General features: G+C 44.2%; 1 protein-coding gene across 5 annotated transcripts in view; it reads left to right on the plus strand.

The window, feature by feature from the left end:
• The window catches only part of LOC137333091 (collagen alpha-6(IV) chain-like), a 356547-nt gene that overhangs the window by 114443 nt on the left and 218504 nt on the right, over window positions 1–23600 (plus strand). The gene's annotated exons all lie outside the window — the stretch shown is intronic.

The following is a 23600-nucleotide window of genomic DNA, read 5'->3' on the forward strand; positions in this document are numbered from 1 at the left end:
TTCAAACCCATGATCCCTGCGAGTGCAGCTTATCCATTGGGAGCACAGGGCTGTGGAATCCTTTAACATGGATCTATTTGAGGGCATGTCCTATACTAGCAGTCATGGTAATTTCTGTTTCAGTTTCCACTTTTCTCTCTGGTACCATGCTCATTTCATGTATGGGCCTAGATAGTAAGTGTCAGCAGGCTATTCAAGCTGAGTCCAATTCTGTCCTGACCTGATGTCCACACACATTCACTTTCCAGCAGGGTTTATTGGTTAGCAATTGGGAATTAGTACCTTGGTTGATTTTATCCTCACCAGTGCACCTGGCATTGAAGGTCCTATTCCCAACCTGGTTGAGATCTGCTTTCTCAATGCAGACCAGAAATTGAACCTGAATCCTTCTGGTCTGTATGGCCAATTATACACTGCCTTTACCAAGTGAGGGATTAAGGCAGCTCCAGTGATGTAGATTAAATCCACTGCAAACTGATGGCTAAGAATGCAAGCTTGAGTCAGACTTTCCTGAAGCCATAAGAGGTGTGGCCTCTCAGAGTGGTGTGACACAGGTTTAATTCTTCAATCTTAGCCATGTTGAGTGGAGGCCAACCAGATAGCAACTCCCAGGAAGCAAAACTTATCCCATGGCCACTTTCAATGTCACATTGCCCAGGAAGGTCACGGGGGGAATGGAAACTGGGAAGAAATTAAAGGATAAAGTACCCTCACACGACAAGAACAACAACAACACTTTGCATTTATACAGCACCTTTAACATAGAAAACTACTCCAAAGCACCTCACTGAAATGTCATCAGACAAAAATTGGCACCAAGCCAAAGAAGAAGATGAGGAGAATTTTTTTCTCCCAGAGGGTCGTGAGTCTGTGGAACTCCCTTCCCCAGAGAGCGGTGGAGGCAGGATCATTGAATATTTTTAAGGCTGAGTTAGATAGATTCCTGATTAACAAGGGAGTCAACGATTATAGTAGGTAGACGGGAAAGTAGGGTTGAGGTCACAATCAGATCAGCCATGATCTTATCAAATGGCAGAGCAGGCTCGAGCGGTCGAATGGCCTACTCCTGCTTTTAATTCGTATGTTCGTGTGAGATATTAGGACGGGTGACTAAAAGCTTGGTCAAAGAGGTGGGTTTTAAGGAGGCTCTTGAAGGAGGAGAGGGAGGTGGAAAGACGGAGATACTTAGGGAGGAAATTCCAGAGTTTAGGACCTAGATGGCTGAAAGCATTGTACTAATTGTTGGGCGAAGGAATTTTGGGATGCACAAGAGGCCAAAGATGCAGGAGTACATAGTTCTCGGATGGTGGTAGGGCTGGAGAAGGTTATGGAGATAGCGGAGGATGGAGCCATGAAGGGATTTGAACATGAGGATAGGAATTTTAAAATGAGGTATTAGGAAACTGGGAACCAATGTAGGTCAGCGAGCACATGGGTGATGAGTGAGTGGGACTTGATGCGGGATAGGATATGGGCAGAAGAATTTTAAACGACCTGAAGCTTACGGAGGGTGGAGGATGGGAGGCCAGCATTGAAATAGTAGGGTCTGGAGGTGACAAAGGCGTGAATGAGAGTTTCGGCAACAGATGAACGGGGGCAAGGGCGGAGATGGAAGTTGGCAGTTTTGTTGTGGAGAGAATATGGGATTGGAAGCTCAGCTTGGGTTGAAATAGGACACCGAGGTTGGGAACAGTCTGCTTCAGCCTGAGACAGCGTCCAAGGAGTGGGATGGAATCGGAGGAAAGGGTATGGAAGACAGTGGCTTCAATCTTCTCAATGTTTATCTGGAGGAATTTGCAGCTCATTAGCACAGGGGGTATTTGTGGGCTTCTCCAAGGGGTATTCAAGCCTAGGGTGGTGGCAAGACAGCAGGGAGGCAGAGGAGCAGTGATGAGTTGGGGTAGGGGTTATGGCTACATGATCATCCACTGACATGATTTGACGTTGTTGAGATAGATCCAGCTGTTTGGTGTCAGCTGCTTCTAAGTGCTTAAACAGGTATAGTGACTCATTGTATCCTGTTTTGTGTTAAATTATACACTGCTTGGAATGGTTCAAAACCAAAGGACAACCAACACAAATCTGTGTTTTCATTCAACCCACAGAAATGGTGTGGAGCTGATAATATAATTCGACCTTGAATTAGTCATCAGTGAAACTCAAGCAACTTGTGGGAAAAACAGATTGCTTTTTGATAAATGCTGGGAAACCTATTAAAGGAATCCTGTGGGCCATACTGTGGAATTTCTACATGTACTCCTTACTAGTGATTGCTAGGAGTTGGCCAAATTGCCCATCTATTTAAAGTCCCAAATTTCATCCCAGATTGCTTTCTTAAAGATACATTTTTTAGACTGTAGCTGTAAACCGGGCTGACAATCGAGTGCATTATTCCATTGTCAGACTTACCTTCCTTCTGATGAGGTTAAACTAGGGCCCCGTCTGCCTGTTCCTGTTATTTAGGTGGACACTAAAGATCACGTGGAACGATTGGGAGAAGGCAGGAGGAATCATCTGGTGTCAGATCAACATTCTTCCCACAACTAACACCACCAAAACAAATTAAATGGTCATTCATAGAAATACTGCTTCAGGAATCTTACTGTGCACAAATTGGCTGCCACATTTGTCTACATAATTGTCACTCCATTTCAAATTAATTCATTGTATGTGAAATTCATTGTATGTAAGATATTTCTGAGAAACATGATGAAACGCCAAATAAATGCAAATCTTTCTTTTCTTTATGGGCATTAAGACAGCCTTACCTGAATTATTGCTCCCAAAGTGGTTAGAGGACACACCAGGTAGGACCTTGTGGTCACTTCCCATGGCTCTAATTACCAGGGAGGATATTTAATGGGAGATAATTGAGTGAGGTGGAGTCAATGACAGCACCCATTGTAGATACAATCTACCTTGTTTTTTTTTAACCCTGTAATTCTCCCCTTCCTCTCGAGTCAATCTGGGTGCAGCTTCACGTTTGCCAGTTGTTTTCCAATTCCTTACCCAAATGGCCATACTTACTGTGTGAACATAGAAGTCACTGCCACCAGACTATCAAAGGATTGGTGGGGGGGGGGCGGTTGGGGAGGGGCGGGGGAGGGTTACATGGCAACAGAGCACTTATCAGAAAGGCCATGATGTGGAGATGCCGGTGATGGACTGGGGTGGACAAATGTAAGGAATCTTACACCACCAGGTTATAGTCCAACAGTTTTATTTGAAAATCACAAGCTTTCGGAGGCTTTCTCCTTCTTCAGGTGAGTCACCTGACGAAGGAGAAAGCCTCCGAAAGCTTGTGATTTTCAAATAAAACTGTTGGACTATAACCTGGTGTTGTAAGATTCCTTACACTTATCAGAAAGGGTCACTGGATAAAGATCAGGTTCAAGAGCCCTGGCTGATTTTCCCTGAAGCCAGTTGTAATATTACCACCCACCCCCCACCCCCCTGCATTGCTGCCCAGGCTGAAAAGAGCTACGTGGGATCAAACCTGGGACCTTCCACAAACCTGTGTGGCTCAGAGCCACATTGGATGGTGACTTTATTCACTGAATCATTAAAGGACCTATGCAGCATACCTTTACAGAAAGACTCTTTGGAAGGGGGAAGCTAAATTATCGTGGACAAAATGCGACTAAAAATATTGTTTATAACAGTATTAGTTGGTGGGAAGTGGATGCCTCATTGGGGTTTCAGTCAGTTTTCTTCTAGGATGTGGCCTTGACTGTGGAAAAGATAAATGGAATGAAAGTCTCTGCTCATGCTCTCAACCTCTCTGGCTGTGTCTCAGAGGCTGTCATGCCTTGGCAAATCCAAATTGCACAGGTATCCACTTGGACCTCATGTAAAATGTATAATAATTTTCCTAATGATTTTGGTTTTGTGTAACTTAGAGATGCTTCCCAAATTGCAACTTCAAAACTGTTCAGCAGTCATTTTGTTTTGCAAACACTAATGTGTTGAGACGCATTAGACCTGAACAGTTTCTGTCTAGCAAGATCTTTTATAGTTTGTGTATTCTCAGTTGTGTTTCCAATGGGCGTAAGTCCAAAGCATACAAACTGCTCTCAAGCTTAAGACAACTGGAGTCACTTGATAATCTGATTCTAAGAGGCCAGTACCAAATATGGCAATCTAATTTATTGTATGGGTGGGTGGATGTTTTTGAGAGGACAGTAAGAGAAGTGATATTCTGCTGAGGTTGGGATGTTGGTATGTTGTCATTACAATCTAGTAGGGGCTGCACATAGCATTTATCGCTGTTTCTGGGTGTAGTTGTTACGATAAAATTCCATTGCTCAGAATGATCAAGGGATATGGAGCAAAGGCAGGTAAATGGATGTGAGGTACAGATCAGACATGATCTAATTGAATGGCGGAACAGGCTCGAGGGGCTGAGTGGCCTACTCCTGTTCCTATGATCATCCTCCTTGGTAAAGACCAAAGCTGCTTTTACACTGCAACCTGGGTCTTGGGAGAGTGCGCGAACTGTGCCATTCTCCAGCATTTACCAGTAGGTAGTGCAGCCAGTCTTCGATAAACCAGCTGCACTGTGGAGTTGTAACAGTTTAGCCAATGCGCATGCACAGCATGCTGATGTTATGTTCTGACTGTGCTGCCGGTAAAGATGGTGATGATGCCAGAGCAATATGTTTACTGGCATCAGGAATACCACCAGCAATCGGGAAGACTTCTGAGCTGTTGGTTTTAAAAAAAAAATGGCAAGTTTATCTTCATGTTGCTCCAGTTGCCGGAGACCTGTTCTACGAGAGTCAGCAGCTGAAGCACAATATAAAAGCACACTCAAAATCCCCCAAAAATTGAACAGCCTAGAAATTAGATGGCACCCCAATCGGGGCATGATCCTGTTGCAGCGCACACTCCTAATGGGGCCGGTGACAGGACCACGCAAAATTGGTCCACGGGCCTCATTTGTTTATTACCGGCCAGCTGCAGGAGTCAGTCGTGACCCCAGAGGCACTCACCGGCATCACAATAAGATAAGTAAAAAAAAGTTACAACTGAACTTTCAGGAGGCAGGCTCCAGCGATCCCTTTAAAGACCACTGGTTTGGTTGCCAAGTGCCTGAGGATACTAATCAGCTGTGGTCCGTCACTAACGAATTTTGTAAAGTGGGCCTGAAACAGGCATTAGGCTGCCTTGTTGCACATCCTTAGGGCTAACGCCTGTTTCAGGCAGGAGCCTTTTCCAACATGGTGGGAGGCACCCTTCTGGCATGGAACATGCTTGCACACGCCTCCTGCCATGTTGGGTGCTTAGGCACCAATTTTACGCCTTTAAATTGGGCACGGGACCAACTATTTTCTAGGTCAACATTCTTAAAAATCCCGATATGAGAGGGCAAAATCGTGCTCATCACGATAGGTTATTTCGCAGGAGGATGGTCATGAGGTTTAATGCAGTGACAAATTACTAGCCCTACCCATGATCTAATTGACTGCAGCACCCAGTTCCCCCTGTTCCACGGTACAATAATCTTCCGACTTGTTCCATTTAAAAAAAAAATTAGGTTAAAGTACCATTGAGGGATTAATGATGCAGGCACACACACAATGCAGCATGTGACAGATGGAATCTGAGCTGTTAGAATTCTGAGTGGGAATTTAATCTGGGGGTGGAGGGGGAGAAGAATCACATTCATTTAACAGAAGCTTTTAGTTCCAAGTGTACAGAGGATTAATTAAGCAAGTGTGGACAAGAAAGCCAAGCAGTTATTCACTGAGCTGATCACAACATGAAAGTCATTACGTGAAAGTCATTTGGTTCATTTACGAAAACGCAATTCTGTCAAAGTGAAAAACCAGAGCAAAATTGCAGCAGCAATGGAGGAGCTGGATAATCGTGGAAACAAGGACAGCCACTTCCAATTGATTTCAGCTACTATTTTGGGTGACTGATACTTGCAGTCACCATCCTTAAGAGTCTCCAAACCAAATTGAGAAGTACCCAAAATTTTTTAGACTGTCTGCCACTAACTGAAGCAAAGTCCATAATTTTTATTTAAAGGGGAATCAGATAGTTGCTTGAAAAAGAGGAGTATTAAAGGTTATGGGAGGTGAGAAGGAGAGTCGGATTAGACTAGGTAGCTCAGGTGGAGTAAAACACCAGCACACACTTGATGGGCCAAATTGTCTGCTTCTGCTGTATAGCATTCTTAGGATTCTACAAGTAGAATTTCCTTTTGCTTTACATGGAATGTACTCTCTCTCCCAGTACCACTTTACTAAACCCAGAGGTATTAGGCACAGGGTGCAAGGGTCAAATGAATGTAGTGCTATTGCTGGAGTATAATCAGCTAACACCGTGCATGTTACCAGCAGGGAGCACTGGGAAGCTTCCTGCTATTTCCACTGCCAGGAGCACTCTATCAATTAGGGCACCGGCTTGCAGGGTTAATTGAAAATATATGGGAAGAATCTCAGCTTCCCCCCATCTCCATCGGTTACCCAAACTAGGTGGCCAATCATCAGCAGTGCCTTGTCTGGCTCAGGTGTTGGATTATTGGTGGGGGGGATTTTCCTCAGTTATACTGCCTGAAAATGGCTGGTCCCATGGCGGGATAATAAAGGAAAATGGGGTAGGGGGGCTTTCAACGCCCACTCTGCCGCATGTAAATGATGATGCGTGGGCCTTGCTTGTCCATGTCATCTCTCTTTGCTTCGGCACGATTTCCATTCCCGGGAACTAACGCCATAATGAAGGTGGTGTTGTGGCTGCTATTGCAGTGCTTCAGAGGTAGGAGATAATTCAGGAGCCAGCACAGGCATGATGGGCCAAATGGCCTCCTTCTGTGCTGTATGATTCTACGTAGTACAATTTATTTTTTCACCAGCAACTACTTGTTCTAATTCCTTGGAGCTTACTACTGGCCAGGATTTATAATCTTCCCTGGAAATTGGTTCAGCTAGTTTATTCACGCCAATTTAATAGTAACAGGGACCTCTGAATTAAATGGAGTTTCCCCTAGGAATTCCCTTGTTCTTCTGCTATAAGGAAGAGGATGATGAGGAGCAAGAGAGGGAGCACATGGAGGCCAGACTGATTTGGCACCATGGATGCTGTCATGTTTTCAAGCGACATAATCTCAGTAAGAATCACTTCTAGCCTTGCATGGATCTTGGAGATGGAGCACACATCTCAGATAAAATCCAAGATTTATCATGTGCTCCAAAGCTTCCAGCTTCTTCCTGAGGTAGTAGGCTAGAAGTATTATGAAAGGTGATGAAAACTACATAAGTGAGTTATACATGAGCCCGACAGCTTTCTGATACCTGGTATAAAACTACACCCTGCCTCAGCAATCCTCAGTAAATTAAATCTTGGCAGTGTCTTTATGCATACACTGTAGGCCTCCCAACTCATGTCATGTACTTGGCATGACGAGCCAAAGAACCGTCATAAGGGCCACTGCTATCAGCAAAATTCCTTACTAGTTTTTAGTTCCTCTGGGATCTGACTTCTTGTGGAGAGAAACCATAACTGTACTCCGGAGGGCATGTGCACCTCAAATCTATTCTACAGCCTCAGAATGGCAACTCCAAGATCAGTTGGCAGTTCCTGACACTGATCTCTAAGCAGGAGAGCTCCACCAAGGCCCACAAATATATTCTGGGCTACTACCTCCTCGGGACTCCTAGGGGGTGATTTTAAACCCCAAGAACTGGCCGGGTGGGTGTGAGTTGAAAATAGTTGTTTTTTGGGTCGCGACCGCAACCCGGCTTTACTTCCGGGTTTAATGTTGGTGTGTAAAAGTACAGGCTTCCCACTGGGAATGCAAAGTCCGAAAATTTTGCGGTTGCGACCCAAAAAAACAACTATTTTCAACTCCCAACCGCCCCCAACCCACCCGTTTTTAGGGTTTAAAATTACCCCCCTACCCTCTGGATTCCTGCCTCCCCCCACCCCAGGAACTTAACTTGCTGGTGCCTGCCCAGGCCCAATCTCAATTCGGTGAGCTGCACCGGGACGCTTGTTTGGCACCCCGCAGCTCGCCTGCTAGATTTAAATGAAGGGCCTCAAATTCTTGGGGGGGCTCTTCACTGCCGGAATGGGCAGGCTGCCAGTGAGCTCCGCAGGTCGGCCGCCCGAAAGTCAAAATAGACCCCAGTGTATCATATATATGGGGGAGGGGTTATACAGGCAGAGCAGTGCATTCCCCACGCCAACAAGGGGCTAGATGGGGCAGAATGGACAGGGAACAAGTCATTCCATACACCAAAGGCGGGGCTGGAAAGGGCAGCATTGTCAAAACAGTGCATTATTAGAGGGGACTTTTTGTACAGAATAATGCATGGGGTGGGAGGTGGTTGAATGACAGTCAGTATCGTAGTAACTTAGGACTTTGAAAGGTGAACCACTAGAGGAAGGTATTGGGATTGGATGGCGGTGTTGATGACGGGGGGTAAAGAAAATCTGTTGGGACATGAGTAGGGACCTGAGGACGTGAAAAACAGATACATTCCTCTGAGACAAGACAAGCTCGCTGAATTATGAGCCTATTGCCAGCTGTTCTGTTGATTGAATGCATGCGCTAAACATTGGTTTGAAGCAGAACATAACAAATGATATAAAAGTAACATTATGAAGGTTTGCTCGCAATTACAAAAATAAATGTTTAGGTGACTAAATCAACCTTTTCGGCACTTTTACTTTCGTCATTCAGTGAGACTCTCACACTAATTAAGCAAACTATTTGAAACGACAGAAAACTCATCATATTTATTGTACATCGATAAGCAATCAAGTTGTCCTTAGCACTGAGAAATGGGGAAGTAATCGTGTTAAATGTACAGTGGCTCCAAGAACTAGGCCACTAGTGCAGCTTAACCTGGGGAATGACGATGATGCTTTCCCATTTCCCAGTGGCAGAATCAGCTTTCTGACTCAAGATTTATGTACCAATGACAAAGTGTATTTAAATAGAAAGGTACTCTGGGCCAGTCACAGGTTGGATGCGGCCCATGGGCAGGGTTGCTCTGGCTACCTGCCTCTCTTCCACAGCCTGGGTGGCCCTGGAGAAGGAGCACGTGGTGTCCGCTGATATGCTTGAGGCCTTCCGCGACCAGTGGGCACCGCAGGGACTGGAGGGCATACTGGACACGGGTGGCAGTATTATTACTTCATTTGTTAAGTTTCCGTTGTTTTTTATGACTTGGGTTTCTGTTAGTTGTGCCCCTCTGAAAAGGGGGCACTTTATTTGATTTTTTGGTTTGATGACATTGGGGTAACCCAGTGTCTCCTTGAGGGTTTCTAAGAAAAGGCATACCTTTAAGGAGCACTGTCATAGGCCTGAGAGCAGGTTACTGCTTGCCCTTTCAGCCCTGCGTGGTGTACCTTACAGTGCCCTGGAATGTCTGGGAGGATTTCATACCTTTGTGGGCTCATGGCTCTTGATGTTGAAGTCAAGCCTTATGTTGGGAAAATAGCAGATTGATAAAAATCGATTTTTTTTCCCAAATTGGCTACAGCAGTTTAAAAACCTACAGAAGACGTGCTTAGCACTATCAGGTTGGAAGTCAAATCACAGAAGTTTCAGTGATTTAAGTTGTGTAACATAATTCATTTGAAGTCAATGGAAAGGAAATCGGGTGGGGTGTGTAACGATTGGCTGATCCATAACCTCTGCCCATGCCCAAAGTGAAAATTACCCTCATTGAATTTTACAGCACAGAAGTAGGCCATTTGGCCTATTGTGCCTGTCATGGAATAGAATAGAATCATAGAATCTTACAGCACAAAAGGAGGTCATTCAGCCCACCAAGCCTGTGTCGGCTCTTTGAAAGAGCTATCCGATTATTCCCACTCTTTGGCCATAGCCCTGCAATATTTTCCTTTTCAGGTATGTATTCTATTCCTGTTTGAAAGTTACCATTGAATCTGTTTCCACCATCCTTTCAGGGAGTGCATTCCAGATCATAAAAACTGTCTATGTATTTAGTCCTATTTCCCCGCCCTTTCCACTTACCCTTTCAAACTTTTCTTTTTCAAATATTTTTCTGCTTTCCTTTTAAAAGCTATTATGGATTCTGCTGCCACCAATTTGTGGCATTCCACATCCTAAAACCCTTTATACAAAAAATATTCACCTCACTTCTCCCTTAATTCTTTTGGTGATGATCTCAAATTTATGCCCTCCAGTTACCAGCTCACTGACCAGAGGAAATAGTTTTTCCCTTATTTACCTTATCAAAAACCGTCATAAATTTGAACATATCTATTAGATCTGCTCTTAACCTTCTCTAAGGTTCTCATAAAAAGAGTTTCCCTAGTCTCTTCTCATAACTAAAGTCTCCCATCCCTGGTATCATCTTACTGAATCCCTTCTGTACTGTCTCCATCATTGTGTAATCCATTCCAAAATGAGGTGTCCAAAACTGGACACACTATTCTAATTGTGGCCTAACCATAGACTTGTATAGGTTTAGCATTACCTTTTTGCTTTTGAACTCGATTCTCCTATTTATAAAAACTAGGATCCTATATGCTTTTTTTTACAACTTTATCAACTAATCCACCTGCTTTTAGCGATTTATGTATCTGAACTCACTACTCCTGTATGGCATAACTTCAATATTCAGTGATGTTTTGAAGAGCTTCTGCTGTTTCCTCTTGAACTTCCGCCAGCACTCTAGGGTTCGTGCTATCTGGGCCTGGTGTCTTTTTCCCTTATAAGCTCCACCAGTTTTTTTCAGAATTGCTTCCTTTTCTATAGTTACGCAATCGAATTTCTTCACTGCAACGTACACTCCTGTGAAAACTCAGACAAAATACTCATTTACAATCTCTGCTATTCTTTCATCCTCCATAGTAAGATTTCCTCTTTCTTCTTTAATTAGCCCTATTCTTTTTTTTGGCCCTTCTTCATGTTCTCTTTTAGTCTTGCTCATCTTTTTTACTTTTCCTTTATATTCCTTCTGCTTGCTTTTGTTCAGTGATATTGGCCCAAGATCTGTCACATGCCTCCTTTTATATGTCTCATTTTAATTTGTAATTCTATACTCATCCAAAGAATTCCAAATTATACTGCACCCCATTTACAGGTGGGAATTTGCCTCCTGTTTGAACGCTTCCCATTGCTTGTCCACTGCCTTATCTGCCAATTTTCTTTCCAATTTATTTGGGTGAGTTCCTATTTATCTAATTGAAATTGTTTTTTTATCTTTGTTCCTTCTCTTCAATTTTTATATTATGGTCACTGTTTCCTAGATGTTCCCTACCCTTACATTACCTACTTGTCCCACTATATCCAGCACTGCATTCTTCCTTATTGGACTAAAAACATATTTCTAAGGCTAGTGCTTGGCCTCTATTACCTTGTTCAAGTAGCCATTCTTCCTGTGTGGCCCTTGGAAGTAACAGCAGACTGTTAACCATGTGGGGCATCACACTCATTCCTGCTCTGTCATTTATATTAGGGTTGGCTACACATGAACACTTTATAGCACTGCTTACTAGTTTGGTCAATTATCATGGTCCTAGTTCCGCCTCTGTTGAGATCAGCTAATCCCTCACAGGCCTTGGATTGAACCTGGAACCTTTATGGTCAGTATGGTTTAGTAGCACATAATATGCTGCATTTACCAGCTGAACCATGGGGGAACTGAATCTCATATCTTTAATCAACTCCCTGTCCCTTATCCACAGTCAAAACATTATAAGCAGTACTGAGATCAAATTTCATCATTATGAGGTTAGGACCAGTCAGATTGTTCTCATAAGGAAAGAAAGAGCCTTTCACTTCTTCAAGACATACCCAACGCACTTCGTAGCTTATGAACTACTCAGCCAGTGTAGTCACTGTTGTCTCGTTGGCAAATGTAGCAGCTAATTTGTCCACAGCAAGGTCTCATAAACAGTAATGAGAGGAATGACTAATTAATCTGTTATGGTGGCATTGGTTGAGGGAAGAATGTTGTTTTTTTTTTGATTAAGTGCCATTTGCAAAGGAATTTTGGGCGGGTCGTAGAACTGGCGGCTGATCTACTACTGCCTGCTTTGCCCTCCCCGCTGAAGTTGAATTGTAGCCCCTGGAGTGGAGCATGAACCTACAACCTTACAACTCAGAGACAAGAGTGCTACCACTGAGACAAGCTGATAGAATCATAGAAACATAGAAAATAGGAGCAAGATTGGCCATTCGGCCCTTCAGGCCTGCTCCGCCATTCAAAATGATCATCGCTGATCGTCTAACTCAGTACCCTGTTCCCGCTTTTTCCGCATATCCCTTGATCCCTTTAGCATTAAGAAATATATCTATCTCCTTCTTGAATACATCTAATGACTTGGCCTCCACTGCCTTCTGTGATAGAGAATTCCACAGGTTCAGCACCCTCTGAAGAAATTTCTCCTCATCTCAGTTCTAAATGGCATACCCCGTATCCTGAGACTGTGACCCCTGGTTCTGGACTCCCCAGCCATCGGGAACATCCTCCCTGCATCTAGTCTGTCTAGTCCTGTTAGAATTTTATATGTTTCGATGAGATCACCTCTCATTCTTCTAAACTCTAGTGAATATAGGCCTAGTCGACCCAATCTCTCCTCATACGTCAGTACTGCCATCCCAGGAATCAGTCTGGTAAACCTTTGTTGCACTCCACCCATGGCAAGGACATCCTTCCTCAGATAAGGAGACCAATACTGCACACAATACTCCAGATGTGGTCTCACCAAGGCCCTGTATAACTGCAGTAAGACATCCCTGCTCCTGTACTTAAATCCTCTTGCAATGAACGCCAACATACCATTCGCCTTCCTACCTGCTTGCTGCATACTGCTGATACTCCACAATAGTTTGTGGTTTTCTGCTGTTAAATTTGAAGTTAAAAGAATGAGCAGATCTGCATGGAGAGGGGGCAAAATTTGTGACATTTGTGTTTTTGTAGCCGAATTGTTCCTAGGAGCCTAAGTAAGTTCAAGCAGGCGGCACTGCCCAAGTATTGTGACGTAACATCCAATCACGAGTCCTCTACTGGAACACAGGACAAAGAGATGATGAAGCATGGGCCAAGTATTTTCATTAGTTTCCCTGATACCAACGTGTTCAAACCACTGAGCCTGAATCTCCAAGTCTCGTGGATCTGGCAACAGACTCGAGCGCGTGTATACAGTGACTCTTCGTTTGTGTAGATGGGCACAGTCCAGGACCTTCAGTGCTCCAAGCCTGGAGACTCTGCTTACTTTGTGTGCAGTGTGATGTTATGGAGTGTATTCTGTAAGTTGTACCTGCACTCAAAGAGCTGAAGGACATTTTCTTTTCTACATTTTTCCGTAAGTCGACATCTAGCCTTAAATCTCAAGCATATGCGTGTTTGGTTGTTCTCACTAACGGGTCCAATTTAGTCTTTTGAAAGTGCAGGATTTCCCACCACCCAAAATGTACAGAATGTACCTTTACTTATGTGCCAATTAGCTGAAGGCAGCTCAGTAGAAAGGTTTATCTTACCTCAAAGATTTCTGAAACTCACTATAAGCCTGGACTTGTGTATCATGCCAAGCTTGTATGGGGAACAGAAGGTGAATGCAGAAATGTTGGTATTGCGTTGGGCTAGAGGTGGGGCTGACAGTACTTAAAGCTGTGTTTGTTTTAAATAAACAGGTCCCTCCTCTCAGTATTCCATAATCTCCTAAATGTATTGACTTTTGCTGGGGTATCGTTCCACTGGCACAAGTACCTCATCCAAGTGGCCATTCTACGTGTGTGACCCGAGACAACGATGGGTAGTTTTTCTGCCCTGCCGCAGTCTGAATCCAGGCACTAGCTGGAAATGAGCTGGGGAGCTATATCCATCAGCAGCTGTCACCATCAATGGCATTTTGACAAACATTGCTGTCTGCCCAAATATGGGCGGGTGTATTCAAATCATATGTTAATAACGGGAATACATCATGCAATGTATTTTCCGTCATTAACGTCCTTTCAACCTTGGGCATCAGGAATGCCCGTGCGTTCCTAGTGTCCAGCATTGCTAAGACACTAGGCGTTGAATTTAAGGTAATATTCATCTTGCCTAGTGCAGGAGCCATTTTCCTCCCCCTCCCCCCCACAGCAGGTCATAAACCACTGAAAGCCCACCAAAATTATGTAAGTGAGCCCATTCCTGGAAGATTGGCTGTGGTCAGCGCTCACCGGGCCAGTTGGGTGCAAAGCCCTGTGTTGGCAGTCTATTCACCGCAGCACACAATCAAGCCCGTTCCTTTCCAAGCCCAAAGTCCACACAGGTGCACTTTCCAGAAGGGTTACTGACCGGGAGTGGGAACAGATTTTCCTTTCCCTAGCCCAGGTACACTGAGATCAATTGTAGTATCTCTCTTGTTACCCTACATAAGAACATAAGAAATAGGACCAGGAGTAGGCCATACCCCACCTTGAGCCTGCTTCGCCATTCATTCAGATCATGGCTGATCTTTGACCTCAACTCCACTTTCCCGCCCGATCCCCATATCCCTTGATTCCATTAGAGTCCTAAAATCTATCCACCTCAGCCTTGAATATATTCAGTGACTCAGCATCCACAGCCCTCTGGGGTAGAGAAATCCAAAGACTCACAACCCTCTGCGTGAAGAAATTCCTCCTCATCTCAGTCTTGAATGGCCGACCCCTTATAATGTGACTATGCCCCCTAGTTCTAGACTCTCTAGCCCGGGGAAACAATCTTTCAGCATCTACCTGTCAAGCACCCTAACCCTGGCTGAGATCAGCTCACTCAACACAGACCAGAAATTAAACCTAGACGATCTTTTCATTGATAGTGTTCAATTACACTGTTGGATAGGTTTTACAAATTAAAGTTCCTGGTGAATTTGACCTTGGAGGTTAAGCACTCTGCACAATTTACCAAATTTGCAATATATGCTCCTGTTGCACATAGCTTTGTGCCAGCAGCAGTAATTTATAAAATCTACCCAACTGCCTCTATCAACTGAACAATCCGAGCGAAAGTGAAACTTAATTGAAATACACGAGATGCAGTCATGCCTAAAGATGGTTGGAGGCACACTGTGCTGCGGTTGGCGCTTATTGCAATTGGGCATTTTGCATGTGATGTATATACTAGATGAATGATATGGGGGATGTGAAATCCCTCAATTTTGCCCCCACTTCCTCAGTCTTCACCTAGGCCACACAAGGACTTTGGCTGAGAGGGTGGACTGATGACCAACAACCAAGCCTCGGTCAATGCCATTTGGAGCCCACCACCTGGAGCTGCCCAAGAATGATACTGTTCTCCATTTGATTTTTTTTCCCCCACTAAACTGTGCTGCCATGTACTGCTTCTGATACTTCTTTTTGCATCTTTTAAGAGTTGATCAGTTTCCGTTGCCACATTGGGAGTGAACATGGGAGTGAAATTGCTTCTGCTGATAATTTTAGTACAAAAGTCGATGTGAGTACCAAACTGGATTTCAACATGAGGAATTTCACCCCCTTGAGCAAAACTCACAGCGTTGGGAGCTGTGTGAGTCCGTAAACCAAGCCTTTGGTTCATTCAGACACATTGGGGGTGAAATTAGACACAGGTGGGGGGCGGCAAGCAGGCAGAATTGCATTTGTCGCCATTATCCAGCACGCTCGATATTCCGCTCTATTAAAGTCAGTGGGACCGAATATGGAGTGGGGCTTATAACGGGCGCCCGATCCGATACCGCTTGTTTTGCATCCCCTCCAACGTCCAATCGCACTCTCCTTGGCTTGTTTAAACTGGCATGCTGTAATCATATTGCTCAGATGCCACCCCGTTACGCCAAGACCCGTGTGACCAGGGTGCTGCTGTTGCGGTTTCTGTGTGCTTGGAGATTACATCGCGCTGCTGCATTTACAAGTTGGAATTATTGATGTTAAAATTGCTGTTGAGCCTTGGGGGACTTCCATAATAGGCTATCAGTGGCACTGCCTCTTTGAAGCCCTGATTGGTTTATGGTGGGAGAAAGCCCAGTCACCACAGAGCTTTCCATACAAAGTAAATAGAGCGAGTTTCCTGCACGAGGCTGTTTTTAAGCTAATTAATTGCTGGTTGCAGTTTAAGCTGTTGTATTAAACATCACCATATGTGAACTCCTGAGTATGGAGTATTATCTTTGCCCTGGAGCTAACTTAATGATATGGCTGACTTTGTCACATTTTTCTCCCCCAATTTGTCTTATTTCTTCCCGCTTTTTGCAAATGCATTGATTGATGCTGCAGTACAGTTCCACAGATGATGCTGCCCGCTCTCACCCAAGTGGCCTTGACAGTGAGTGTCAGCAGGCTATTGAACTATTAGGGGCATCACAGCAGAGCCGAGCCCTGCCCTCATCCAATGGATGCACGTGTGCATTTTCTAGCCCCCTCATTGGATAGCTGTCAGAAGTGGGAACCCTGCCTGATGTTTTTCGCTCCCTAACACAAGGGGGATCCCAGGCCCTAAGTCCAATCATCAGTCTGTGCTGGGTTAGCTGATCTCAGTTGGGTCAACTACTGGGTTAGAGCAGTTGGCCTCAGCAGTCTTGGGCTAGAGAGGCGAAAAAAAACAAGTAGCCTGGATTCCCACTCCTAATAGCTATTCATTCCTTGATGTGTGCACAACAGGATCAGGTTCAGCTGTGATGCCCCCGTGTTTGAATAGCCTATACTCACCGTCAATGCCCATACAAAAATAAAAGTCACTGAGATGAGGTCCATAGAGCACCCCCTAGTGGGGAATTATTTCCCTGAGTCAGCGAAGAAGAGAACACTCGCAGATAAACAGGAGGCGAACATCATAATTTCTAACATCGCTGGAAAGGTGGAGCCTGCTGCTGGGAAATGCCAGAGTTAAGCATTCCAGCAAAACTTTTACATAACAACTCCCAGTTAGATAATAATAACCATACATCTCCTCTATGGAGCAAAATGACTTAATTTGTGTAATTTGTAGAATCACAAGTAGTCCCCTTATTATTACCAATCTTCCAGTTTGAAAATATATAATTTTCTGATTATGTAGTTTCCTGTTGTGGAGTTGTGGTTTTGCTACTCGATAAACTCTCAGCAATTTAGGAGTCTCAGTTGTTTAACTCTTCTGTGTGGTTGTCACCAAACGTCAGTGACCTGGAGCTCAGGCAACATCGTTATTTGGCACGGTGCCCACTGCTACCCTCAACTCCTAAAAAAAAATCCTAACCCTAGAGAGAATGGAGGTGATTCTCCGTGTTCACGCCATTTTTCTGGGGTTTCTAAGGCTCTTCCGCCAAAGCTACAGCAAACGAACAGGAGAACCCCCTTATTAAAACCAATTCTCCAAATGGACACATGAAGTGATTTCAAGACGGTCATCCAACATCAGGGTTCAGTTGACAGCCTGGAGCTGCTCAGTGATATCAACGGACTACGCAGCTCCCCTCGCCCCCACCTCTCCCTCCCCCCTACCCCCCCCCACCACACCCTCCATGTTACTACCTGGAATTGTTCTGTATCCATTATCCTCTGTGCAATATAATTACAATAATGTAAAAGCAATAAAATGACTCATTCATTGCATTCTTGTATGGTAGAACCACTTCAGAAGTCCCACTGCTGTGGAGTATGTCCTAACTATATTGTGAGATGGGTTTTACAGCAGACAGAACATTAATACGACAGATTTTAAGTTGTGTCTGCAGCTTTGTTTCTGGACTCCATAAGAACAATAACATGCGCTTGCAAGCGCATTTTTTTTATTCGTTCATGGGATGTGGGCATCGCTGGCGAGGCCAGCATTTATTGCCCATCCCTAATTCCCCTTGAGAAGGTGGTGGTGAGCCGCCTTCTTGAACCACTGCAGTCCGTGTGGTGAAGGTTCTCCCACAGTGCTGTTAGGAAGGGAGCTCCAGGATTTTGACCCAGCGACGATGAAGGAACAGCGATATATTTCCAAGTCGGGATGGTGTGTGACTTGGAAGGGAAGGTGCAGGTGGTGTTGTTCCCATGTGCCTGCTGCTCTTGTCCTTCTAGGTGGTAGAGGTTGCAGGTTTGGGAGGTGCTGTCGAAGAAGCCTTGGCAAGTTGCTGCAGTGAATCCTGTGGATGGTACACACTGCAGCCACAGTGCGCCGGTGGTGAAGGGAGTGAATGTTTAGGGTGATGGATGGGGTGCCAATCAAGCGGGCTGCTTTGTCCTGGATGGTGTCGAGCTTCTTGAGTGTTGTTGGAGCTGCACTCATCCAGGCAAGTGGAGAGTATTCCATCACACTCCTGACTTGTGCCTTGTAGATGGTGGAAAGGCTTTGGGGAGTCAGGAGGTGAGTCACTCGCCGCAGAATACCCAGCCTCTGACCTGCTTTTGTAGTAAAATGTCCCAAGGTGCTTCACAGGTGCATTATCAGACAAAAGTTGACAAAATACTTTCATTAATGACTGGGAAAGGTATATAGAAGAGCAAAGCCGCTTTTCTGGCTTGTACAGGTATAATGAGCCTCATAGCATGTTGGTGGCCAGAAAGCATAGCTGTCTCTGTCTCTGGTTCCAGCCACGAGATGTCGTATTGCTTCCAGAAGTGCTTGTGGAGATTTCAGACCTGGATGCAGTGGCGTCGCCTCATTTACATTGCCGTCCCTCAGTGCAGGACAGGGCTGCCATTGACGGTGGCACATTAAAACAAATGAGTTGTCAATTCAAACTCACTAAATTTTGCTTGGGCCACTGTTCACCACATAACTCGGCTGTATAATCTTCACCGTCACTGGGTCAAAATCCTGGAACTCCATACCTAACAGGACTGTGGGAATACCTTTACCGCATGGACTGCAGCAGTTCAACAAGAAGGCCCACCACCACCTTCTCAAGGGCAACTAAGATGGGCAATAAATGCCGGCCTTGCCAGTGACGCCCATATCCTGACAATTAATAATTTTTTTTATAACTCCAGCAGTTCTAGAGGGAGGTGGAACTGGATCAGATAAGAATGGACTGGACACATTCTGTAAATATATGGGTGAGGGCAAATTTTGCTTATGAATGTTGTTATAAAAAACATTTTTCAAATAAAAATAGTGCAGCTTCATTTCGTACCATATATGACATAGTGTTCCATTTTTGGGGAGTTTATATTAAAGCAAGCTTTTAATCTGCCAACCATTTGGATCTGTCTTGTCTATTAAAAAAATAATCTCTCTGTTGCATTTGATTGCTGGAACCGTGATTGATGGCATTGAAATAAATGACAGTCAGCTTCTAGTTTATGTAATTTCTGTTTAAGCAAATTCCCTCCAGCTCTTTCGAGATTAATGCATCACCCAGTATGGAACTGAGCCACATGTTTGATCCCTGGTCTATGCTGAATCTTCTGGTTTTAGCTGGGACGGTGATTGGGGCACTACAATTGACCTCCGATTCCTTGGGCGAATGGGAAAGGTCAGCCAAGGTTTCTGTGAACCAATGCTGCACAGCAGAATTTGGCAATAAGAAAGAAAGAGAAAAAACTTGCATTTCTATGGCGCCTTTCACAACCTCAGGGTATCTCAACGCACTTTACAGCCAATGAAGTACTTTTGAAGTGTAGGCACTGTTGTAATGTAGGATACGCAGCAGCCAATTTGTGCACAGCAAAGTCCCCACAAGCAACAATGCGATAATGATCAGAAGTGTTCCTATTTCCCGGTATGGGCCACTGTTCAGCTAGGCTGTGTCAACTGAGTCCTCCATACTGGAGGCAGCAGCAAGAAACGAATCAGCCTTAAATTACCAGCAGACTAACTAGGATAAAAGGAAGGCTGTGGAATTTTGGAAAGGACGGCTATGGCTTGTCGCACAGAGGGTTATCTTGTAAATTTTACTCCCCAGCTGTTGCCCAGCTGCTGCACTGGCTGAAATCGGCTAAGTCGTTACGGACTAGGAATTAAACCCTGGACCTTGTCGTCAGTGGGTTATTTTTTTGTGAGTGAGTGCTTACCCCTTCCCCAAACATCTGTGAGAAGCAGGATTTTCTCTCGAATTCTCACCAAATCCTAACAAATTTTCCTTGCCAGTCTACGAGCTCTATACATAAACAAATGAGATGCGCCAGGAATCATCCATGCATTGGTGCATGAGTCTACAAACATTTTACAGTGAAAAAATCGAAACAAATAAAGTCATTCTGGGCTGCTTCCCAAATTTAATAAGCCACTTTTATCAGATTCATGTTCCTTCCAAGGTTACGTGAACTGTAGATGCCAGCTGCATCACTTGATATACCGCTAAACACTAACTTGCAACTTTAGTAACTTACAAACAGACCTCAGCCAGGCCTTCGTATCCCTAGGAGGTGAAAAGTTAGCCAACGTTCCTGATTCTGATTGCTATACAGTGAATTCTGCTATAAATGTGTGAATGCAGACCTACCTACCTACCTCTTTGACCAAGCTTTTGGTCACCTGTCCTAATATCTCCTTATGTTAAATTTTGTGCAATATCACTCCTATGACGTAACTTGGGACTTTTTACTACGTTAAAGGTGCCATATAAATGCAAGTTGTTGTTGTTGGATGAAGTCAAGATCAGTGACAGCCTTACTGATGATCTCCTGTCTGGGTTCACACATGCAAATTGGGTTAGGTATCTGCTAGCACCTGTGGAGAGAGAAAAAGCTCAACCATTTGAACATGCTGGCATTTCTGGTGCTGTGGAACCCAAGCTACTACAAAAACAAAGGGTGGTCAGTCCAGCACAGGCAACTGTTTACGTAGCTCTTCTAGTGATGCCGCCTCTATTGGCACAGGGAAAATTTCTTGAAGCAATCTTCCATTCCTTTGGCCAAAATAGTGCCACCTCATTTACCTCACAATGATGTCATTAAAATCAGGGCTGTCACCAGAAGGGCATGCTGTAAAATAAATGCAATGATAAAAAAATCAGCAGCTGTTGAAATGTTCTTTTTGCAGATGATTACTAACATGTTGGAATGGATAAATGTTTTGCTTTAGTGCAAAAGAAGTACATCTGGTAATAGCATGCAAGCACTCAAGTAGCATTAACTTGTTTTGCTGTTTGGACACGTTTGAGCAAGTGTGCACCTTTGTTACTATGGAGACAGTCCTCTAAATTTTGTAACGCTATTTTTTTAATAAAGGTGTCAAATTTTAATGGTGAAGTATTGAATTCATCAAGGTGATGGTGTTAGATGCATATCAAAGCTCCTTTCATACTGCCCAACAATGGCCCTGAAATGCCAGGGGGGCTCTCTGTAACTTCAGCCAGAGACTGACAAAACCCCCAAAGAAACAGCATAAAAATGGATGTTTTTAGCTGTTCACACCATTTTTCCAGGGGTTCCACCAATCTCCAATACAGTGGGAGACCAGGAGAACCCCCATGGAAATTCCACGTTAAAGTGTCTGAAACTAATCCCCTACTGCACAAGTGTGATATTGTCATTGGCCTAAGAAACACCCCCCTCACCCCACACACACCTATTTAGAGCAAAAAGATGAACGAGACCTTCATCCCATCAGTCTGGGCTTTATTCAAACGCAGGTCCCCGAGGTGAAAGGACCACATTCTCAACCTTTGGTCAGCCCGTCTCTGTAATTGTTTAATTTTAATCAGAAACTGCTCCTTGGATTGTTTGCACAGCCTTTTCTATTGATACCTGAGAGAATGGGATTGCGAGTGAGAGGCAGAGGGGACTGCTTACTGATAACATTTCGACTTGTGTTTATTTTTAGGTTAATGTCCTCCTGTGCTGTTCTATTTTTTTCATCCCCATTCCCAGTAAGAATGTTGAGTTCTTTTTGAAATATTACTCTTTGTTCTGGCCACCCTTTCTCTGACAGCTCATAATTTCTGAGTTTATTCTTAGAATCTTTGCTCTCTTTTTAGAATTTGGTCCATGTGCCAAAAATCTTAGCTATTAATTACTGACTGAATAGTTCCCTAATTATCTAGTTACCTATTGTTACTGAGTCACATAGACCTGGAAGGTCTCAGTTTCGATGCTGTAGCTGTTTTATAGTTGGCCTCAAGGAGGGAAAAATAAGGCACAGTTTTCACTTCTGAAACCACTACAACAGCAACTTGCATTTGTATAGCGCCTTTAACGTAGTAAAAAGTCCACAGGCGCTTCACAGGAGTATTATCAGACAAAAATCACTGGCCACATAAGAACATATTAGGACAGGTATCCAAAAGCTTGGTCAAAGAGGTAGGTTTTAAGGAGCGTCCTAAAGGGGGAGAGAGGTAGAGAGGCGGAGAGGTTTTGGGAGGGAATTCTTAAGCTTAGGGCCTAGACAACTGAAGGTACGGCCGCCTATAGAGGGGTGAAAGAAATCGGGGATGCACAAGAGGCCAGAATTGGAGGAGCGCAGAGATCTCGGAGGATTGTAGGGCTGGTGGAGGTTACAGAGATAGGGAGGGATGAGGGCATGGAGTGATTTGAACACAAGGATGAGAATTTTAAATTTGAGGCGTTGATGGACCGGGAGCCAATGTAGGTCAGCGAGCACAGGGGTGACTTGGTGCGAGTCAGGATAGTTTTGGATAAGCTGGAGTTGGGAGGGTGCAAGATGGAAGGGCGGCCAGGATAGCATCGGAATAGTCGAGTCGAGAGGTAACAAAAGCATGGATGAGGGTTTCAGCAGCAGAAGAGTTGAGGCAGAGACAGAGACAGGCAATATTACGAAGGTGGAAGGAGGCAGTCTTGGTGATGGAGAGGATATGAGGTACTATCCATCAAATCTTGCTGGAAAGTGGCCATGCATGACTTTAGGTGAAAACAGAATCGGACTTGCCCTCCATGGTTGAGTGTGGCACCCTGACATATTCTTGTCTAAGCTCACTCTTGAAGAATAGTCAGTTGGGTGAGGTAGTGGAAGTTACTTGTAGAATGATAGTTCAGCATTAGTCAGCACCTTCGAGATCAGATGGGAGAAAATTGTGAGGGAGGGCGAATGAATTACTGTGATATATAGACATTGAAATTCTTCATGTTTTGTGCTATTGGAGAACTCACTTCTGAGATGATGTTAACCCCTACGTAAAAGTAAAACACACAGGAATGTAGTTCCAGGTGTTTTAAGTATTTGTACATGAACCTCGCTGATTGAAGTTTCTATCCACATATCTTCAGGAACAAGAAAGAGAATTTGAGGGACAAAAAGAACCAGCAGTGAACTGCCTTTCAATTTTTGAGGTCAGGTTTGGGGAGGTGTTCATTTCCTTTCACCTGTGAGAGGACGGGCAGAGGCGCCTGGGCACCTATTAAATTTAATCAGCATGTAGCAATGGTTACCCCGTCACAGAGCTCTTACTTTTGGATTGAATTAGAATACTCTTTCCTTGTGTCCCCAAACCCTACTGGATAATGGAGTCCGGTAACAAGGGCTAAAGCTCCTAAGTTAAAAAAGGCGCATTTCAATTAACATTTCTGAGAGATTTCTATCCCTGTATAGAAAACGATAATTTGTTTCATCCCACTGACTTAGTGTTCTGAATTTTTTTTTTAAGTACACACAATGCTACCTTTTCCAGGCAATCATTTGAGGATAAGGTAGGGTGTTAGCGTAGAGATTTTCATTATGAATTGTCTGGTGTAGATGTAAACTTTTTCCAGAGGGACTTTCTATGCTACACCTGTGACCTTTGACCGCGAGACCAGGTCAAGATTA

The sequence above is a fragment of the Heptranchias perlo genome, chromosome 15 (genome assembly GCF_035084215.1).
Source record: "Heptranchias perlo isolate sHepPer1 chromosome 15, sHepPer1.hap1, whole genome shotgun sequence".
In the NCBI taxonomy this organism is placed as follows: Eukaryota; Metazoa; Chordata; class Chondrichthyes; order Hexanchiformes; family Hexanchidae; genus Heptranchias; species Heptranchias perlo.